Raw genomic sequence first — 16420 nt, 5'->3', positions numbered from 1 at the left:
TGTGGAAATGGGCAAAAGTCCAGCAGATAAGCCTTTTTCCCCAAGGGCCCAGCAAGGCCTTGTAAGGAAGTCAGTGCATGGCAGGGTAACCAGTCATCATGGTTTTCCTGGGACTTGCCCAGGTTTAGCACTGAAAGTCCCGCATCCTGGAAAACCCTTCAGAACTGGGCAAACCAGGTTAGTCTGCTTGGTTTTCTTGTCTGCTAGAAAGCAAAATAAGCATTGGTTCAGGAAAGACAGACTCAGATTAAGGAGACCAATGAAACCATAACCAACAGGTGTGGTTGCAGCCCACCAAGCATTTCCCAATCTATCATTTCAGTGTTCACAGTGCCCTGTGTGTTGGGCTTTTGCAGTAGCCCATGGTCACTGAGATCAAAGGTTACCGTGATCAATGGTGATCACTGATACGTTCATACTGTGGGTAAACACCAGGCATGGTGTTTTTCAGGGAAAAAGAGAAGATCGTTAATGCAAAAGAAGGTGCAGGTGCCTGGTTTGGGGCAGTGGAAAGACCCTGGGGAACAGGGGTGTGGCCTCCCGCCTGCCAAACCCATTCACGTGGTGTAATAAGGAGGCAGGGGTTTCCATTAACTGCACAGCTTATCCCGGCCAGGCCCTTCCTGGTGAGGCTTGACCCTGAACACGTCACTGAAGTCTGAATTTTGGATTTTTCAGTTATGCAAGGAGGTTACTGATTCCTACCCGGCACGACTTTTGCCAAGATTAAATGACATGAATCATATCAAGTCCTCAGCCCAAATTCCCTTGATAGGAACTTGAGAGAGGTCTATTCCCTTTCAGAATTCTGATTTTTCTTTTCCCTCTGTTGCATGTAAGCAGCAGAAATCCAATTTCCACCAGTTGAAAATGAAAGCAAATTTATTGACTTGGGTGCTGGGAGTTTTAGGGTTCAGCATGGCTGTGTGGATAGAGCGTGTCCTCATGTCCCCAAGGTTAATTGGTTCCCTCTCTCTCTCTCTCTCTGTCTTTCTCTCTGTCTCTGACCTCCCAGCTCTGTTATCCATCTGTATGCTGGCCCATCTCACCCCCTTTCTGGGCAGCCCTATCTATGCAGCCACCAAAAAATTTGACAAAATAGCCACAGAAGCACAAAGCACCTTCTCTGAAAAAGAACGGATATGTGTCTATGTAGAACTGAATCACTCTGTTGAACAGCAGATGATCACAACCTTGTAACTCCACCAGACATCGATAACACTTTAAAAAAGTAAAAAAAAAAAAAAATTCACAAATGCATCCTGGGGAGGATTTGGATTGACCTTGCTTGGGAGTAGTCTGGGCCCTGGACCCATGCTTGTATCCGAGTGAACTTGAGTCTTACCTGGGATATGGGTCTGTTCTTCTGACTATGACCTGGGGAGAGCATATAATCTATCTTCCAAACTGGGATTCCCTGTGGAGTGAAAAGGGATGAAGACATAAATAAGCCAGGATGACAGGCAGAAACCAGACTGATCCACGCAACCCAGAATGCATGGAGATGACCCTCCTAGTACCATAAGAAAGGAATCAGGAAGAAGATAGGGTCAAACCATAATGGCAAAGAATATTCAAAAATAAAAAGTATATATATACGTATAACTGAATCGCTTTGCTGTACAGCAGAAATTAACATAACATTGTATATCGACTACACTTCAATAAAAAAAGAGAAAGAAACCACATGTCATAACCCACGCAAAAGTCAGTAAGGGAAAAAGTAAACTAGGCAACAGTATGTGCTCTTTTTAAATGTATACTGATGAATTACAAAAGCCCTGAAACCAGTGTTATCTGTAAATTTATCTTAGAGCTTGCTTCAAACAAAATAGTGAAGATTCACATGTATTTTTTTCACCTTAACTTTTCTTTCTTTCTTTCTCCCCCCCCCTTTTTTTGGCTGCACCCATGGCATTCAGAAGTTCCCAGGTCAGGGATCAAACCTGAGCCACGGCAGTGACAAAGCCAGATCCTTAACCCAGCAGGCCACAAGGGAACTCCTCACTTCAACTTTTCTACCTAAAATACTAAGGAAGAAAGATTAACCTAAGTAAAAACATAAGAAGAATAGGTTCTCAACTTTTATAAAATAACTGAGTTATTATCAACTTAAAAAAGTATGACTTACTGCGAGTTCCCACTGTGGTTCACCAGTAGTGAACCCAACATGGATTCATTCCCTGGCCTCGCTCAGGGGGTTAAGGATCTGGCGTTGCTGTGGTTGTGGTACAGGCCGGCAGATGCAGCTCTGATTCGACTCCTAGCCTGGGAACTTCCACAGGTTCAGCTCTAAAAATACAAAAAAAAAAAAAAAATGACTTATTAATAAAGGACTTAGCTCTAATACAGTGAGAGGGACAAGAAATATCTGATGAAAAAAGAAAAGGGAAAAGATAGGTCAATCATTGCCACTCCCAACACACCTATTTTTAAATTTAAAATATCCTCTGTGGATTTGCTTAGGAAATAGCATTCTCTTCCCAAATGCACATCATCCAAGAACATTTGCCCTGCACTCTTAACTGAGACAGTGTGCTTCTAGCAAGTGTCTTTCAAATCTTTGGGTCATTTAAGCAATGGTAGATCCGCTTTATGATTTGTATTCCTGATGCTTGGGTTCTGCTGCTGTTCCCCCTTCTGTAGTTCCCACAAACTCCAGTACTTCTCAGTTTCAGGGACAGCCCGAGGCCCAGGAACACAGCCTGAGGCCTCCTGCCATTAGCACATCCTCACTGATCAGACTCCCGATACCTTCCTGCTGAGCAGTTGCAGTGACCCATTTGGAGGTAAAGTGTTCAGTCTCCTTCTCGAGATGCCGGGAGATGGGGTGAGCCGTCTAGAAAGCCCACTTTTCTCCTCTTCCCTCCCCAGGGCCACAGAAGTTAAGAAAACAGAAACAGGCTCTGAATCCGCACAATCTGGAAATTCACAGGATGCCCCGAGATTCATCACTCACATCATCACCACCAGCCTCAACATCTCATCTGTAAAATGGGATGTGTCACAAAAAACTTTCTCTAAAGTGTCTGGCACATATGAAGCACTCAATGAATGGCAACTAATGTTATTTCCACTATTCTCGTTAATGGCCATAACTCACCACCAGATTTGAACATTTCAGGGCAGCTCCTGCTATGCTGGCAACAGGAACTTCATTCATTTTCGTCAACAAGTTATTCATGCTGTGAGTTTTCACCACTTTACCAAACAGCTCCATCCAGTCCTGTTTCCCCCATTTGTTCTGGCTAACTGGAATTGTAGTGGTTATCTGCCAGCCCACACTATTTTCTCTTTAGCATCCCACTGGTGAATTTCCCACCATGCCTCCTGGAGATGTTGGCTGTGAACAGAAGGGATGACAAAGTGCGCTCCACAGGGAATGCTGAGATCTGTCCTGGGCACCCCCAAAAACCCCTCTGTGGTTTCTCAGCCGTCTTATGGGTCCTTCTCCAGGAACCTGCTTTATTGCCTCTCCTAAGCTACATCTCTGAATCTTCTCTTTATCTCTCCTTTTCACTCTATCACTATTTTTTCCTCCTCTTCTCTGGTCTAAAAGTAGCAATAGCTAAGTGTATGCTGTGCCAAGCATCGAGCTTAATGCACTACATCTTCATAGCAACCTTATAGGCAGTTCCCTTTTTTTAAAAGAATTTTCTTTCTTTCTTTTTTTCTTTTTTTACAGCTGTACTTGCAGCATATGGAAGTTGCCAGGCCAGGGGTCGAATTGGAGCTGTAGGTGCCAGCCTACACTACAACCACAGCAATGCTGAATCAGAGCCAAATCTGTGACCTGCACTGCAGCTTGCCGCAACACTGGTTTGTTAACCCCTAGAGAGGACAGGGATCAAACTCGCATCCTCATGGACACTAGCTGGGTTCTTAACTGGCTGAGCCACAATGGGAACTCCCATTAAGTTCTTTTATTATGTCATTTTTGTTATGGGGAAACTGAGCCCAGGGAGGAAAGGTAGCTAGACAAATTCAGATGCTTTGTGAGATGTAAACACAGGCAGGGCTGCAGAGCTGACATTCTTTACTGAATTGCCTCCCACCGCAGGTAGCACAGAGGTGATTGACAGATGAGGTGAAGGTCACTGTATCTTTTTAGAATATTTGGTACAAAACATTTTTTTGTTTGTTTCAATGGCATTTATGGACTTGTTATCGTATTATTCTTCAAACTTACCAAGACGGGAAAGAAAACACCCTGCCCCAAGAAGCTCCTGCACTCAGAAAACGCAGACATAGGAAGATGGAAAAACAATAAATACACAGGAGAATGATATAAAAGAGATAGAAACCTCAGAAGAAAGCAGGAAGGATGCTAAGTGCAAAAAACTTAACCTTGTTCAGTCAAGGCTAATGTATTCCAAATAATCTAATACTTTAGTTAATAGTTACCCAAGGACTCAAGGTAAGGTGATTTTGCAAACACTTAATAACATTTACAGTTCTCCTTCTCTGGAGAACACTGCCTAATTCAATAACATTCTCGAAAAGGCAAAGTTATGGAAACAGAGGACAGATTAGCGGTTGTCAGAAATTAAGGAGATGGGGGCAGGAAGGAAGGAGGCATGGTTATAAAAGGGCCACAGAAGGGATCCTTGTGGTGAGGGGTCTGCTCTCTAAACACAAACACACACACACACACACACACACACACACACACACACACACAAGTACAAATAAAACCAGTAAATCTGACAAAAATTGGTATATTCTATCAATGTCAATTCCACTTGTGATATTACACTACAGTTTTGCAAGGTGCATCACTGGGGGAGTTCCTGCTGTGGCACCACAGGTTAAGGATTCAGTGTTGTCTCTTCAGTGGCTCAGCTCATTGCTGAGGCATGGGTTCAATCCCTGGCCTGGGAACTTCCATATGCCATGGCTGCAGCCACCAAAAAAAAAAAAAAAAAGAAAGCATCATTGGGGAAAAGTGAGTAAAGAATTTATGGGATCTCTTTGAATTATTCCTTCCGACTGCACATGAATCTATAATTTTCCCACAATAATAATTTAATTTAAAAGTGAAAATAGTCATCCTTATACCACAGAACTGAGTTAAAGATTAGTGAAATGATGCACATAGAAGCATCTGGCTGAAGGTCTAGTGCACAGTAGGTCTTCAAGAAATGGTAAGTATTAATTTCTTTCATAACCAAGGATTCTACTTAGTGCAGCATTATATAATAACATGCACTGGAGTGAAAAGAAAAGCTGATCAGCTGGAGTAGGAGGCAAGTAGAAAGTTAGCTGTAAGGAAAAGCAGAGAAAGGAAAATTGTCTTTTTACAAGGCAATTGTCTAAACCAGCTGTAATGGAAAAAAAATTAAAAATCATTAAATAAAAAAATTAAAATTAAAAATTAAAAAATTACAAGGCAATTGTATGATTTCATATAAATAAAATTAAACAATATATCCACCCAAAGGAACAACCTAGACAACTGGTTGTTCGCTAAGAGGCTACTTCTGTTCTTCGCAGATGCCAGGTTCTGCTTCAGATCTTTATCAAGGTTGAGCTTGTGGAGAAATTTCAAATTCATCACAAGCCCCAGGAATTTTGATGAATACTTTTGAACAACCCCATTTTTAAAAATCCCAGCTGAAACCAGACTCCCACAAAGAGGTGTGTATGCAGTTAATGTCTGGGGACAGGCAGGATGACAGGGTTTTCGGAGTCCATACTGTGCTTGGTGTGCCTTTTCATGGGGGGCTGACTCAAACTCCCTGCATCCCCGCTTCTCCCCCTCCGGCCATTTGGCTTCATTAAGAGGCTCCCAGATTGCCAGGAGGAGGCAAGACAGAATTCTTTTCATTTCCTGGATTTTATACAAGGCATATTGGTTTTTGTTCCAAGAGAATCTGTCAGTGCCCTGGGCTAGTTCTTAGGAAGTAAGCAAAGTGAGCTTTCCAGTACAGTATGCCTTTCACAAGAGAATGGGAATTCAGGAAGCGAACTAGGTTTACAGAGACACGGGGATCGGACGTTACGGTCTTATCTTGGTCACACTGTCCAGGACCCAAGGTAAACACGTAAGGTGTTCTGTTATAAAACGGTTCTTGGTTGCAGACTACAGACTCTGGCCAGTTGAAGCAGAACAGAGTTTATTACAGAGCAGCGGCGGTTTACGGAGAACAATGTCGAACTTGTCCAGCTAATCACCAAATCTGTTTCATCTTTTTATTTTCTACTTTTTATTTTTACAGCCACACTTACAGCATAGGGAAGTTCCCAGGCCAGAGGTCTAATCCGAGCTGCATCTATTACCTACACCGCAGCTTGTGGCAATGCTGTATCCTTAACCCACTAAGGGAGGCCAGGGATCAAATCCGCACCCTCACAAAGACAACGTTGGGTCCTTAACCCATTGAGTCACAATGGGAACTCCTGTTTCATTTTTTTTTTTTTTTTTTTTTTGTACACATGTCAAGGTTACATTAAACAAACAAACAAAAAACCCTGTGGTTAGATGTGGTAACGAAGTTCCAGACAATGAGATGTGAGCAGTTATGACCTGCTCCTCGCCCAGGCCTGGCTCATGAGGACAATTCACATGCAACCTCCATGCTCTTCACCTTAATCAGCCTGATGCAGGCAACAGTGATAATCTTAGAGACCACACGTTGAGGATGGAAAAAGCCTAGGCTCCTAAATAACTGCTTGGAAGGGAAGCACTGATCAGTGATACGAGGATGATTATTTCCATTTCTAAATTAAAATTTTATTTTATGATAATCATAGATTCTCATGCGGTTGGAAGGAATCATACAAGAAGACCCCATGTATCCTTTACTTGGTTTTCCCCGATGATGCTTCTCCCAGAACTGTAGTACAGTATCAGAGCCAGGACTGACACTGATACACTCCACCAGTCTTCGGACATAAGAGGTAAATAAACTTCTCTTGTATTAAGCCATTGAGACACTTGAGGGTTTATCTGATACAGCAGCAAGTTTTACTCTGATTGACACTTAGAATTTATAGACAGTCCAGGGAAGCATATTTAGATGCTATAAACCAGGCACAGGTAGCTAAGAGACAGACTCAGGTGTCTTAGTCCATTCAAACTGCTTTGACAAAACACCACAGACAAGGTACCATATAAACAACAGGGATTTATTTCTCACAGTCTTGGAGGCTGGAAGTCTGAGATCAGGGGGCCAGCATGGGAGGGTGAGGCCATCTTTCTGGGCTGCAGACTTCTCATTGAATCCTCACATGGCCCAAAGAGCGGGGAGTTCTGTGGAGCCTCTTTTAAAGGGCACTAATCCTACTCACAAGGGCTCCACCCTCATGACCTAATCGCTTCCCAAAGGCCCCACCCTGCCTATATCTTTGGGGGTTTGGATTTTAACATATAAATTTGAGAGGACAAAGACCTTCAGACCACAGTTAAACCATGAGATGATTCTAAAGGAAATCCCATTGTACTAGCTGGTATTCTTCAGGCATTATGAACGACTAAAAACTCCTACCACTGATGCCCGGAAGGTCCAGACTCCCCTGCCACCAAGCTTGCCACAAGATCTGCTCTGCCTGGCTTCCACTAGGTGCTTTCTTCCACTTTCCAAGTCTTCCATGGATGAGTCTTCTTGGTGGACCCAGGTTACCAACAGAACACGAGCTACAAGGGAGTCTGGGAAATGTAGTTTCAAGCTTTCCTGCCTCTACGAGATAGGAAGGCATGCCAGAGGGGGTTGAATGAATCAGTCCATGAAATCTGCCCTACTAGGAAGGCTGGATTCAGAAGGGGACTTAGTTGGGTGACTGAATGGTTAGTTTCAAGTTGTGTGCTGATCATCATCATAATCTGACATTGGGGGTCAGCCGCTCAAGGCTCTCTCCCTTTAAACTGTTCAAGGCATTTCAGTTTCTGTCTTCCAAGTTAAAAATTGACCAGCCTTTCTTCTTACCATGAGTCTGTCAATTTTTTTTTTTTTTTTGGCTTTTTAGGGCCAAACTCATGGCATATGGAAGTTCCCAGGCTAGGGGTCGAATCAGAGCTACGGCTGCTGGCCTACACCACAGCCACAGCAACACAGGATCCAGGTCGCATCTGTGACTTACACCACAGCTCAAGGCAACACCAGATCCTTAACCCACTGAGCGAGGCCAAGGTTCGAGCCCGCAACCTCATGGTTCCTAGTCGGATTTGTTTCTGCTGCACCACAATGGGAGCGCCAGTCTGTCAATATTTTTATTCTGCTTTCCTGATCTTTGGGACACTCTCTATATTTTTCAGGCAAATATGAGCCCAGCTCTTTATGTGATTTAAATGGTATTACTTTTGGAGGAGGAGCAGTTGCATTAACTTTGCTTCCATGTTCTTCCTAGACTTTTTGCATTTCCCTCATAACCCCATAGAGAAAGGAGCATACTTGGAGAATTAGTCAGGAGGTTGGTGGGGGGCGGGCAGGGGGATTCCATTTTTAGGCAACATTTTCCTCTCTTTATTCTCACCCTTAAAGGAGCAGCATGGCCCAAACGTTCTCAGCAAAGTAATATAGTGATCACTTTGCTTTTTGATTGAGAGCATGGGCTCTGGAGCCAGAATATCTGCATTCAAATTCTGCCCCGCCACTTTGCACCTGCTTGAACTTGAGGACTTAGTCAACTTCTATGGGCTTCCGTTTTCTCTGTAAAATGGGGCTGATGGCAGTGCTTCTTTATGGAGCAGTGATAAGGAGGAAATGAGTTAATTCATGTAGAAGTTTTAGAGCCAGGCACATAGTAAGTGACCCATGGAACAAATCTAACTGTGCTGCTATCCTATTTTTAATTTTTTTTTTTTGCCATTTGCAGCAATGTAGATACAACTAGAGATTCTCATACTAAGTGAAGTAAGTCAAAAAGAGAAAGACAAATACCACATGGTATCACTTAGATGTGAAATTTAAAAATACGGCACAAATGAACCTATCCACAAAACAGAAACAGACCCACAGACAAGGAGAACAGACTTGTGGTGGCCCAGGGAGAGGGGGGAGGGAGTGGGATGGACAGGGAGTTTGGGGTTAGTAGATGCAAACTATTATATTTAGAATGGACTGACAATAAGGTCCTGCTCTACAGCACAGGGAACTCTGCCCAATCTCTTGGGACAGAACATGATGGGGGATGATATGAGAAAAAAGAATGTGTATATATGTATACACACACACACACACTGCTGGGTCACTTTGCTGTACAGCAGAAATAGGCAGAACATTGTAAATCAACTATATCTTAATTTTAAAAAAGTAAAAAGAGAAACCAAAATAAATAAATAAAACATATTTTTGCTAGTAATGACCATGCTTTATTCAATCTTACTTCCCTCCCTCACAAAGGAGTGATTTCATCAAGCTTTCTACATCATGGAATATGGCTTTCATTTCTTGGCTTATTTCTCTCCCCTCCCCAGCATGCCTTTCGGATTTTGTGATAAAGACCAATGGCAAACATAATTAGAAGTGCTGATGCTCAAGGCGTAGGAGACGTTTGAGGAATGCATTTATTCCCTAGAGGAGCGCTATGGAGCAGCAGATGCCCTCGAGCCCCCACTGTCAAGCTGTTACAATTTGGAGAGAACATAAGGAGGTCAAAAGAAGAAAGAGGATGTGGGAAGATGCTCAGGGTGAACGGATGGAAGAGGGAAGGAAGGGCACATCCTGAGTGGAAGCCAGAGTGTGAGGTCAGAGCTCACAGACAAATTTGGGAAGACCTGCCTCCTAACCTGTGCCATGAATACGCTGACCTCAAGACCCAGGTTGGTGCCCAAGGACTTCTAGCACTAGGAAAATAAGCAAAATAAGTGCCTCAGTAAAGTCAGGTGCATCATGTGAGGGACTCAGAACTCTGTGTTGGCTCAAGTTCTGGCTCAGTCGACTTGCCAAAGAGAGTCATTGAGAAGTTTCTTCTCCCCATGGAGTCTCCATTCCCTTCAGCTGTAAAATCAGATTCATAAGGTCTCTCTCTCAAGGATGTTTTGAGTGTTAACTGACATAATAGGAATGAAAGCCCTAGCACAGTACCTGGTAGGTAATAGGTTCTTTAAGAATGTTGAGCAAATTGGAATTTGCACTTTATATTCTTGAAGAAAAGGAATTCTATTGAAAAGAAAATTGCTCTTCAAAATTCTTGCCTATGGCAGTAATGGTGTGAGGTGGGGGGAGGCAGGTTGGGGGGAAGCTAAAGACAAAAAATAAAACAAGCCCTAAATAGTTTCATCTCCAGCTTTTGAATCTTCAAAGTGAACTCTAATTTGGCTCCTTTCAGCCCTTCCAAGGACTGAAAGCCTTTGCAGATAGACAGAGCCAAGGATGCCCGGCCTTTCCCATTATGGGCGCTGATTTATCATTCTTTGCAGCAGCAGACATCTGCTCTGAGAGTTCTTGGAGGGCGTGACAGAAAGGCACCTCCTTTGAATTCGGCATATTCTGCAGCCACTCAGATGTCTACGGGGTGGCCGAGTGTGACAGCAGGGGGCTGGCTGCCCATCCACTACTGGGCTGAATACTGCCCTGGTGGGGACAAAGGCACTGAATACTGCCCAAGAATCCCTTACTCTGCACCCCCTCCAGACTCCATTTCCCCTGAAGACCCGAGCATGCCATAGGGCCCCTTGCTAACTCATTGATGACTATGGGTTGGGAGGTGGGTCTTCCCAAATTTGTCTGTTAACGGCCTAACCCCCAGAGCCTCAGAATATGATGCTATTTGGAGATTATGCCTTGTAAGCAGTAATTTGGTTAAAATGAGGTCATTAGGGTGGGCCCTAGTTCAATCTGATCTGCGTCCATGTCCTTATAAGAAGAGGAGATTAAGGAATTCCTGTTGTGGCTCAGTGGGTTAAGAACCCTACTACTATCCATGAGGACGTGAGTTCGATCCCAGGCCTAGCTCAGCGGGTTAAGGATCTGACGTTGCTGTGGCTATGGAGTAGGCTGGTAGCTGTAGCTTCAATTCAACCCCTAACCCAAGAACTTTCATACATGCAGGTGAGGAGCCCTAAAAAGACACACACACACACACACACACACACACACAAAAAGCACAGGGAGAAGAGGGCCATCTGCAAGCCAGTGGGTCCTTGGAAGGAACCAACCCTATTGACACCTTGGTCTTGCACTTCCAGTCTCCAGAATTTCGAGAAAATCAGTTTCTGTAGATTAAGCCACCCAGTCTGTGGTACTTTGTTAAAGCAGCCCTAGCAGGTAACACAGTCATCCAGTCTCAAACCTGAGGTGACCAAGCGCCCACATCCCTTTCCCGTGACACTAAAGAGGTTGTGCATGAAAAGCATATGGAAAGTGAGTGTGGGAGTCTTGCCAGAGCTGGGATCTGGGACTGTATTATGAGCAGTTACCATTTTGCAGAGCTTTTACCATAGGCCTCTACCCCTCCCCGCCCTGTGACTTCCCTGTGAACCCTGCAAGGGGTGGGGGTGGGAGGTACTGCAGCACCAGTCCCATTGCACTGAGGAGGAGACTGAGGCTCAGAAGGGAACCGGCTTGCCTACAATCTCGCAACAAAGAGCAGACAGAGCTGGGTTTTGAACTGAAGCCTGATGGGCCCCAAGCCAGGTCCTGCTGGTCCTGCTATTTGGGGCAGGATGGGAGGTGAGGATAGAAAGGAGGCTTTGACACAAGCTTCCCCTGCTCGCTCGTCACTGCCAGCTGGGTTCCCTGCCCTGACTCTGTGACCCTCTGCGGTACCTCGACTTAGAGGGGGAGTGGGGGCAAATTTCCTTGTCATTTCAATTCACTTTAAGTAAATGAGTGTGTGCGTGTACGCGCACGCACGCATGTGTGCGTGTGTGTCAGGAAGCACATTTCAGGGGTGGAAGAGGGAAGCCATGTCATGAGGCCAAATAAAATCAAAAGGAGTCAAATCCCAAAGTTTGGGAATCCATGCCACCCTGCAGGGACACACAGCTCTCCCGACTCCATGATGTTGTGGTGCCATCAATTACCTGAACACAGAAATGCCTAAAACTCTTAATATCCAAACCATGACTGTTATTCCACTTCTTGCAGGAGACAGGACCTTCCCCGAGGGAAAGAATTATGGGTTTTAATTCAATGTCCCCATAGCACCTAATGCATCCTTCAGATGAGGGGTGACTGTCACATGGGAAGAGATACAGGTTGATCAAGAAGATGTTTGAGGAGGTGGCCTCATGAGGGTAGCAGGGAATTCTCTGGCTCTGAAAACAGGTGCCAAGCCCATGGGTCTGTGCAAAACTGTGCAGACGAGAGACAAAGGAGACATGGATGAACTCATTGTCTCACTCTGCCGCTAGTGCTGATTCAGAGGGCCCACACCCCTTCTTCTCACAGTGGTCCACCTTCATGCTGCTATTCATCCTGGTCCTCATAGCACCTTTCATCCCCACCCCCCAACATACACACATACCCCTCAGGGCTCAGACACCCTATAATTCATTTTCAGCTCTTCAGTGAGAGCAGAACAGCAGGGAAGCTGTCTCCCAAAGGATGCACAAACCCTCCAAGTCAGGCAAAGTGGGGAGTGTTTTGCTCTGCTTGCAAGAATCTGAGAATCTTTTTCAGCAAGGGCTTTTAGAACTGGGTCTTGAGAGGTAGGTAGGAGTGTGCCAGGGAGCCATGGTAGAACAGGGCCTTGCCAGTAGAGGGCGTAATGAGCAAACTGGGATGTTTGAGTACAGGGCAGGTAGAGGACAGGAGGCTGGAGTAGAAGCAGAAAGCAATAAGCCTTTTGTTGTTACATTCAAGTAATGGGGTTGAATGTTTTCCTGAAGGCATTAAAAAAAAAAAAAAAAAAAAAAGACAGACAAGCTTGATTAAATTTAGGCTTTAGAAGATGTCCCTGACTGCCAAAAGGCAGACAAATCAGAGAGCTAGGAGGTGGATTTAACAATGGTACTGAACTTCAGGGGGGGTTTTCATTGTGGCCAAGTGTAAGAACCAAGTGTGGGGCTTTTCATTTTTCCTGTTTTGCATGTGGTCAAATTTTACCTTCAGAGCTTTCCTAGGGGTGGGTGCGTGTTACTGCGCAGCTAATCACCCAAATGGCCCCAGACATCCCCAGGGCTGGGCACAAATGCAGTCAGTGGGAAGCTCCCCACCCACCCCCACCACACCTGATACAACCCCAAGGTCACTCTCTGGATAAAGCTTCCAGGTTCCCTTGGTGACCCTCACCTCCCCACCCCCAGCAGCCCCCACCAGTCCTACCACACGACCTCTGACCCAACACCCCTAGTATCTCACTGGGAGTTAACATGTTCAGCCAAACAGCCTCCTGCCTGGCCTCCCCGCTGGGCTTCTCCTCCAGCCTGTCTCCCACCCTGCTCTGGAAAATCAGGAAAAGCTCTGAGAAACTAGACTTGGTGAGACGTGTCTCTTTGCCTGTTTGTTTTACTGCTGTGTCCCCAGCAGTAAGAATTGTGCCTGGCATATAGCAGATACTCTGTAAATATTCCCTGTATGAGTAAATTAGCAAATTACAACAACCAACTAAAGTCGTTTCCACGTTATGCTTAATTAGTTGGTTATATAAGTGCCTGGCATCCATGTAGAGTGAATCATGAGACTGTCCCTAGGTTTTTTTTCCCTTTTATGGCTGTACCCCTGGCATGTGGAAGTTCCTGGAGTTGGGGGGAGGGTGTCAAATTGGAGCTGCAGCTGCCAGCCTAAACCACAGCCACAGCAACACCAGATCTGAGCCGCATCTGTGACCTATGCCACAGCTTGTGGCAACACCGGATCTCTGATCCACTTTGGCCAGGGATTGAACCCAAATCCTCAGAGAGACAGCATTGGGTCCTTAACCCACTGAGCCACAATGAGAACTCCAGTTCCCAGATTTATGAATACAGCAGAAACACACAATCTTTTCAACAAAATGAATGATTTTAATTGACCTCCCAGACCCTAACGAGGAACTACCTCATTCACGACCGTGAGGAGTGAACAACACAACTAGTTTTAAGATTTCAACAGCTGGACCCTAGATTGAGGTTGCGAGTGAAGCAACCTCAGATGTCATGTCCAAGAATAAAGAGGGTCTGCTGTGTTTCTAAATCATGGACTGCTTCAGGGAATATATGTATGACTGAGTCACTTTGCAGTACAGCAGAAATTGACAGAATTGTACATCAACTACAATAAATTTTTTTTTAAGTTTCAGCAATATCAATTAAATAGAATATTTAATAAGTACCAGGTAATGCACAAAAGTTTCTGAGATATATATATATATACATGTGTGTGTGTGTATACACATATATATATATACATGTATATATATATGTGTATATATATATATATTTTTTTTTTTTTAAAAGAATCTGGGAGTACCCTTGTGGTATAGTGAGTTGAGGATACGGCATTGTCATTACATCTGCTCAGGTTGCTGCTGTGGCGCAGGTTGCGAGTTTTGGTCCCTGGCCCAGGAACTTTCACATGGGCCGGGCCCAAAACCCCAAAAAACAAAACACAAAAAAAAACAGATAAAGAAGAATCTGTACATCTTACTACATTTAATCCTGACATGGTAAAGGGAGGTATTATTGACTCCATTTCAGATGAGAAAAGGATGGCTCAGGCAGGAGACATGCCTTGCACAAGGTCACAGAGCTAGGAAGTGGTCAAGCTGGGGTCCTAGTCCACACTGATCTGACTCCAGGCCCTGCCCTTGCCACTCTCCCCTGCTCACATCATGAAATGCTCATCTGGCATCTGTCCTGATGCCTTCAGCATCCAGGGCTCGGCTGATGCCTGAGTTCCCCACCATGCTGAAATCTCTCTGGGGTAAATGCACAACCTCCCAGAGGGCAAGGGGTATTCTTCTCTTGAAGAAGATGCAAGTAATTATGAGAACTGTAGCCTAAAAAAAAAAAAATAGCCTGAACACTGAGCTGGAGAGGAGACTTCTGGAGCTAGTACCACCAGGGTTTCTCCAGACAGTTGAAAGGCTGCTTGTCTAGAGTGATTTGGATGCAGGCTGCTGTGAGGATGGAGCTGTCAGATAGATTTGCAGGGCTGTGTGCATCCCAGTATGACTTCATATGGCATCACAGGCCTCCCATTGCTTTGTGGTTATCTTCTTTCTCTGCCTCTTCTGCTGAAATATGAGTTCCTCAAGGGTAACCAACAATTCTGTTTTGGTCCAACGGTACTGTGGTTAAGTGCTGGTGCTGTGGTGCCAAATGAGCAAGATTCCAAGTCCAGCTTTTCTGCTTAACAGCTGTGTGAGCTTGGCTTTGTTGGTTAACCTCTTGGTGCCTCTACTTCTCCGTCAGTAAAAAGAGGATGTGATCATATCTACTTCACTGTAGATATGTGTTCTCCTGAGAATTAACATGCAAAGTTTTAGGAGAATGTCTGGCAAAGAGGAAAACGTCAGTAAATGTTCGTTACTATCATCCCTGTTGCCCATTGCTCCTAAGGTCCTGGGTCAAGCCTCACCTGAAGCTAGTACATATCCTGGACTTTTTTCAGTCACTTGAGCCAACATATTACCTTCTTTATTTAAGTCATTTTGAGTTTTTGCTGCTACTTACTTAGCCAAAAGTATCTGAAACATGCTGGCTGGCAGTGGAAGGGCAATCCATACTGAGTTCTGGGTTCTTTTTGCACTAGGTCTGGAGCACTCAGCTACGGCTTCTGTTTGTAGAGACAGAGACAGACTGTGTCTGTGGTGGACAGCCGGCAGGTGGCGCTCCACTGCAAACACCAGGTCTTTGCTGGACCCTGACCTTTCATGCCACTGCCTCCCTACCTGTCCTCATCAGAAGCTGGTCTCTTTCCTACAACCCCTACAAGGGGAAGCCAGAAAACACACAGCCCTGCTATGCTTAGACATCCCATATTCCTCTCCTTGACCCTCAGAGTGGTGGCTGACAGATGGACCCTCCACAAAGCACCCCATGAACCTCTCTCTGTCAGACGTGCTACCTAATCCTCTTTTCGATGATTTCTCCAATGTATAAACTATCTTGAATTCAGGTCTTTGTATCAGAATTTCTGGCTCTGCTGAATCCATATACTCTCCCCGGTATGCCAGAACTTTGGTAGCCACCAGAGAGCAGGGAGACTGGCGATGGGGTTGCTTGAGATGTTTGGGCTCACCAACATCTCCATCTGGTAACTTAACAAAGCCCCCGGGGAGAATTCCCCAAAGCAACTGGTTGTGTAACCTTAACCAGAAACAAGTCCCTGGGGGTTTGGGATTGGCATATGCACACTGAGGCATATGGAATGACTGGCCAATGGAGACCTGCTGTATAGCACAGAGAACTCCACCCAAAGTTCTGTGATGGTCTATTTGAGAAAAGAATTGGAAAAAGAATGGCTGCGTGTACATGTAAAACTGAATCACTTTGTTGTACATCAGAAACTATCACAATACTGTAAATCAACTATACTTCAATAAAACTTTTAAA

At 44.8% G+C, this 16420-nt stretch overlaps 1 protein-coding gene across 1 annotated transcript in view; it reads right to left on the bottom strand.

Annotated features, from left to right (window-relative positions):
* Positions 1-16420, bottom strand: part of DRD1 (dopamine receptor D1) — a 600123-nt gene that overhangs the window by 255055 nt on the left and 328648 nt on the right. Inside the window, exon 4 of the mRNA XM_085001471.1 lies at positions 1346-1417. The gene's annotated coding sequence lies outside the window, so the exon portion shown is untranslated. The remainder of the gene's footprint in view (positions 1-1345; positions 1418-16420) is intronic.

This window comes from Sus scrofa, chromosome 16 (assembly GCF_054392235.1).
Source record: "Sus scrofa isolate SSC_HxYL_T2T_F1_AM1 chromosome 16, Sscrofa_HxYL_maternal_Yorkshire_Landrace_v2.0, whole genome shotgun sequence".
NCBI lineage: Eukaryota > Metazoa > Chordata > Mammalia > Artiodactyla > Suidae > Sus > Sus scrofa.
Note: the sequence above shows the minus strand (reverse complement) of the source record. Positions and strands in the feature narration are given on the sequence as shown.